Source organism: Dasypus novemcinctus, chromosome 7 (genome assembly GCF_030445035.2).
Source record: "Dasypus novemcinctus isolate mDasNov1 chromosome 7, mDasNov1.1.hap2, whole genome shotgun sequence".
Taxonomy (NCBI): Eukaryota; Metazoa; Chordata; class Mammalia; order Cingulata; family Dasypodidae; genus Dasypus; species Dasypus novemcinctus.
In genome coordinates this window covers 137,273,823-137,279,369 of record NC_080679.1, presented here as the reverse complement: position 1 = coordinate 137,279,369, position 5,547 = coordinate 137,273,823, and the positions used below count along the sequence as shown (strand labels likewise).

The 5,547-nt window shown below is 43.4% G+C and overlaps 1 pseudogene; it reads right to left on the bottom strand.

Annotated features, from left to right (window-relative positions):
- Nucleotides 1–1,030: 1,030 nt before the first annotated feature.
- On the bottom strand, nt 1,031–3,038 carry LOC101418332 (THO complex subunit 5 homolog; annotated as a pseudogene).
- Between the last annotated feature and the right edge of the window lie 2,509 nt (nt 3,039–5,547).

The following is a 5,547-nucleotide window of genomic DNA, read 5'->3' as shown; positions in this document are numbered from 1 at the left end:
TGCTAATACTTAATTTAAAATTTTAAATCTTCAATATTAGAAAACCTGAATTTATTAAAATACAAGAAAATTCTGAAAAGAATAGATGCCATAATTTAAGCAAAGTGATCCACAAAATATTCTCATAATTTAGAATTAAAACTTGAAAATAATTTTGAAAAATGTGAAAAGAAAGACAAAATTTATATAATGGCATGCTAAGGATCTCTTTTAGAGAAAATTCCTTCTTGATGAAAACTCACTGTGATTACTATGGGTTAAATTCAATTTTAAGTGCTCTTTAATCTGAAAATAAACATGCGTTGGTATTCACAAATTTAAGCCATTTTGATCATCCTTTCCCTCTTTTTGCCCATATTCAACAGTCTTCTACGTAATGGTTTGACTCAGTTAGTATTGCTAACTATTAGTTCATCGGCTTTGAAACTGACTCCTAATAAAACCATCTACCCCCAAAACTCCTCCATTAGCATTGCTTGGTTGGACACTGACTTTTTTATATCTCTTTAATTAATTAATGTGTGGTTTCTTTCTTCATTACAAAATGGGTAAATTAGAGCATCTGTAATCCAGCCAATACATTCTTGGCTGCTCTTTTGTGAAAAAACTTGTGTGAAAAATGAAAGATAAACCTGACATCTGCTCCTCAGTCACTGTTTGGGAGAGGTGATGTCAACCAAAAATGTATTATTATGAGTTAGAGTCTCATATTTTGATGTCAGATACATAGAAGTTTTTGTGAGCCCAAGGTAGGCGTCACTTTTGGACTAACATATTCAAAGAAAACTTCCAAATTGTTAACCCATGAGCCAGGATCTGAATGAAATCTGTTCTAAATTTTGATGCACATTGTTCAACAAATAAGGAATTACATGGTCAAGTCACTAATGCAGGAGGACTTATAGCCAAGCAGATTTGAAACGAGGAAACTCGCATCTCACAATCCACAGATAACAGATACATGCAGACTTTTCTGGAAATGTGACATTCAGTGGTACACCAAGGATGCTACTCAAGGTAAACCAAGGTCTCAAGATCCGCCCCCCCCCCCCCCGCCATTATGAACCGACATAGGAGAAATTCTCTCATGGCCCAGATTCAGTAACTGTGTGGGGTAATTAATGGTGGTTTGTGGAATGCTGTCATCATGACTTTCAGTCTCCAGATAGACATCTAGCAGCATGCACAGAAGCTGCAGCTGGTTGGTCAGGAGCTGGTGGCTGTGGTGGGGGCCACACAGGGCCTTGTAGTACACATTGACCTCTTCATGGCCCAAATGTTGTCATCATTGCTGTTGTTTTCTTCCCCTTTCCAATTCAGACAGAGCTGGAAAATTGGAAGAATGGAGGAGTAGCCAGGGTTCAGCACAACAGCAGCCCGGAGTTTGGCTGTGACCCTTTCAACGAAGGCCATGTAGTAGAGGTTGATATCCACAGCTAGTCCTGCCTACACAATGTCTTTGGTGAAATGCAGCTCCATGTAATCATCATGGGCAATCATGACCCACTTCACCAGGTGAGAGACAACCTTTGCGGGGAAGAGGAACTGACAATTGCTGGTAACTGGCACAATGCCATATTCCAGGAAGGCAAACTGCTTATGCAGAGACAGGAGGGACTGCATCCTGGTTTTCAGCAGTTTCATGATGGTCTCCATGTTGCTGGCACTTAGTGGTCAGTGATCAAGGTGTGCTGGGGCTTGTCTTTAGGGAAGTGGAGGCCACTCAGTTTCTGTACACACAAAGAGGGGTGATCCAGGTCAAGTTCATAGTCTCTCAAAGTCAGAATGCCAACTCTTTCAAACTGATACTTATTGGCTGGATTCTGAGTTTCCTTTTCATTATCCCCAGGATACAAATAGCTCAGGACTGAGTCAGGAGACAAGTTACCTGCACTGATGGGTGTGATAAGCTCTGTAGTGGTTGTCACTTGAGGCTTTTAATGTCATGATGTTGAGGTTAATAAAGTAGTAGAAGGTCAGGTGAAGTACACTGTCACCTTTGCTCTTCAGTTCAAGCATGACAGACAGTGGGTGCCTCTGCAGCATCTCTTTGCACTTGTTGTCCAGCTGAACTCCCAGTATAGGTGGCTGCTGTTTTGTGGTCTCTTCCTTATCAGCATACAAATTGCTCTTGTCCTCTTGGCTTCAGGAGACTTGAACAAAGCCTTGGTTTCATCCACATTGCCTTTGATAGCCACAAACAAAATCTTATCACAGCGCACCCCATATGCAGTGGCCTAGATGAAAAGGACATAGAGGGGAGGTGGGAGGTGTCTGGCTGTCTCATACTGTTTGTGAGTCTGGTCAAATGGCATGGACAGGTACTCCTGTACTGGGAGGGAAGCCTGCATGATTCTCTTGAGGCTAGGTGGAGACTGCTCAGGTACTCTTTCTTCACCTCAATCTCTTTGAGGATCTTCTCTTTTGGACAAGTTTTTTGGCATTTCTCTACCAACCTTTTCCACTGCACCAGCTCCCAGTACAGATGTGCAAGGGTTTGCTGATGAGGGTCTCTCATTGTAACTTCAACACTGCTGATACCTGGAGGATCCTCTTTATAAAACTCTATACTTACCAAATCAATGTCTTCATATTTTGACTTAAACTCCAGGCATTTGGTGTTCTCCTTCAGCAGGTGCATCCCTCGTATAGCTGCAAGGGACAGGTATCTACATTCTGCTTAGCTTTGTGGGTCTGATCTCTTCCTGTCTTCATTCTGATATGTGCTAACTGGTTAAGCTTTTTTAGAGTCATGAAATGCACACAACTCTTCATCCTCCAGCCTTCATTTCAACTGCCATATCCTTGCCTCCTCTGCTTTTCAGGTCCTGGATCTTGGCCATGAACCTTTGCAGTTGCTGACACATGTCCTTTTACAGCTTGTAGTCTCTGCCTGGGTCCTTCAGGTCCATCTCAATCTCCTTACTATAGTATTTACCTTCCTGCTCAGCCTCAGATTGATTGTGCTTCTCCTCAGCTGAGGCTCCATTGTTTTGGGTCACTTCAACCTTCCATATTTTCACCAATTCTGATTACATGGTTGTTCAGTGTGATCAGGAGGAAACAGCAGAGAGTACCACACAGTGTTTCAAACCTGTAACTCAACTACAAATTTTGAAAGATTTCATTCTCTCTCAATTACAAGTCAAATTTCAGAGATTTTTATTACTATAGGGCAGTTTGTACAGGAACTGATTCATGTACTTATTTTTAAATTTCTATGTGGATTAGTTCATCATGTTTTCTTCACTGAAAAAATCTACTTTGAGATTCTTGAGGGATGAAAGGAATTTTCTCCAGGACAGCAGGTAAGAAACAGATCAGGTCATAGCTGCTTAGATGAGGGAGGACTGTGTGCAGAGAAGTAGCATATTCACATCTCCTAAACTGGCTCATTATGAATGGATTGATTCTGGCATAAATATAGGTATAGATCTATGGAATCAAAGTAACTATTTAGAAATAGATGTTGGAAACTGAAGCACAGTGGTCTCACAAGGAGAGACTGTGCTGTTTCCATGGCTACTCTTGCAACCTAAGGAATGAGGTAATTAAGAGTTCCTGGCAAACAGGATGAAGCTGGTAAAGGCTGAAAGAAAAGATGAGCACATACCTTTTGTAGTAAATAGAACACTTAGACTTTGTACCTTGAGATAAGATTTTTTTGAATTCCTTAGACTATGAGTAATGCTGATAGTTAACTGCCTGTTGCTACTTGTTCTCACATAGACTGGGGTATATATAGAGCCCCTTGTAAACAATAAAGTTGTCTGATGAGTCTCTACTTGCAGACACCCGCATCTGAGCTCTCTCTCTTTCTTTCTTTTTTTTTTTTTTTTTAAAGATTTATTTCTATTTATTTAGTTCCCCTCCCCTCCCCTGGTTGTCTGTTTTCTGTATCTTTTTGCTGCATCTTGTTTCTTTGTCCGCTTCTGTTGTCGTCAGCGGCTCGGGAAGTGTGGGCGGCGCCATTCCTCGGCAGGCTGCTCCCTCCTTTGCGCTGGGCGGCTCTCCCTATGGGTGCACTCCCTGCGCGTGGGGCTCCCCTACGCGGGGGACACCCCTGCGTGGCAGGGCACTCCCTGCGCACATCAGCACTGCGCATGGGCCAGCTCCACACGGGTCAAGGAGGCCCGGGGCTCGAACCGCGGACCTCCCATGTGGTAGACAGACACCCTAACCACTGGGCCAAAGTCCGCTTCCCTCTCTCTTTCTTTCATTCTCCTTTTTCTCTTTATTTCATTCCCGATACCCTTTGGTCCTAAATCTCCAACAAAGAGACTCTCACATTTATGATCAATTGATTTTTGCAAGTCTTCCAAGTCTACTCAACTCTCTCTTCAATAAGGTTTTGTAGAGTACTCGCTAGAACTGAAAGTACATGGGACAGTGAAGTCAACCAAATTCTTAGGCAGGTTCCACAGGAAAGCAAAACTTTGCTCTTCTTCCAAAACTGAGCTTGTCCACCTCTTTCTTCTCTGGTCAAATGACACCTCCATTTTGTTTTCCTTTATAGGGAAAACAGTTAAGCCTAATCAGAGCGACATTTCAGGGGATAAACCCTGATTACATAGCCACTAAATCTAGTCAAAGTTTTACTCTGTAGGACACACTCAATTCAATCTGATTGAATTAACTAATTAAAATGTTAAAACCTCATAAAGTGTTGGAGAACCAAGAGAAAACCAAAAGACCACTGTAAATGATCATTTGAAAATACTTTCCTTTCTTTATTCAATTGAGTGAATTTTTAAAAAAGATTTATTTATTTTTATTTATTTCTCTCCCCTCCCCGCCACCCTGGTTGTCTGTTCTCTGTGTCTATTTGCTGCGTCTTCTTTGTTCACTTCTGTTAGTGGCACAGGAATCTGTTTCTTTTTGCTGCGTCATCTTGTTGTGTCAGCTCTCCGTACGTGTGGCACCATTCCTGGGCAGGCTGCACTTCGTGCTGGGCAGCTCTCCTTACATGGTGCACTCCTTGCGCATGGGGCTCCCCTACGCAGGGGACACCCCTGTGTAGGATGGTACTCCTTGCACGCATCAGCACTGCGCATGGGCCAGCTCCACACGGGTCAAGGAGGCCCGGGGTTTGAACCGCAGACCTCCCATGTGGTAGACGGACGCCCTAACCACTGGGCCAGGTCCGCTTCTCAGGGACACAAAATTGATAAGAAGTAGTAGCCAGGTTTGAATCCAGCTCTATCTCTTCATGCCAGGTGTCCACTATGCACCCAACCCCTCTCAGGTAACTGTGTGGAGGGCTATGTAGGTGAAACTCTGTGTGGTTTGCAGGATGACATGGTTAAGGGGTATGAGGAGTCAGCAGTCCCTGGGGGCCTTCATGGAGGTCTTATTCACTGAGGGCTGTCAGTAAGGGTGGTGAGATCAGTTCCCTGGAGCTCGCCTCATTTCCTTGGTGATGGAGCACAACAGAACTTGGAACCCTGGTAACCAGGCACAGGGATGCCACAGAGAGCTCTCTAGCTAGCCCACTTAGCTGGAGACACTCAAGAGAACAAGATGTTCTCCTGCTTTGTTCTAAGGTTC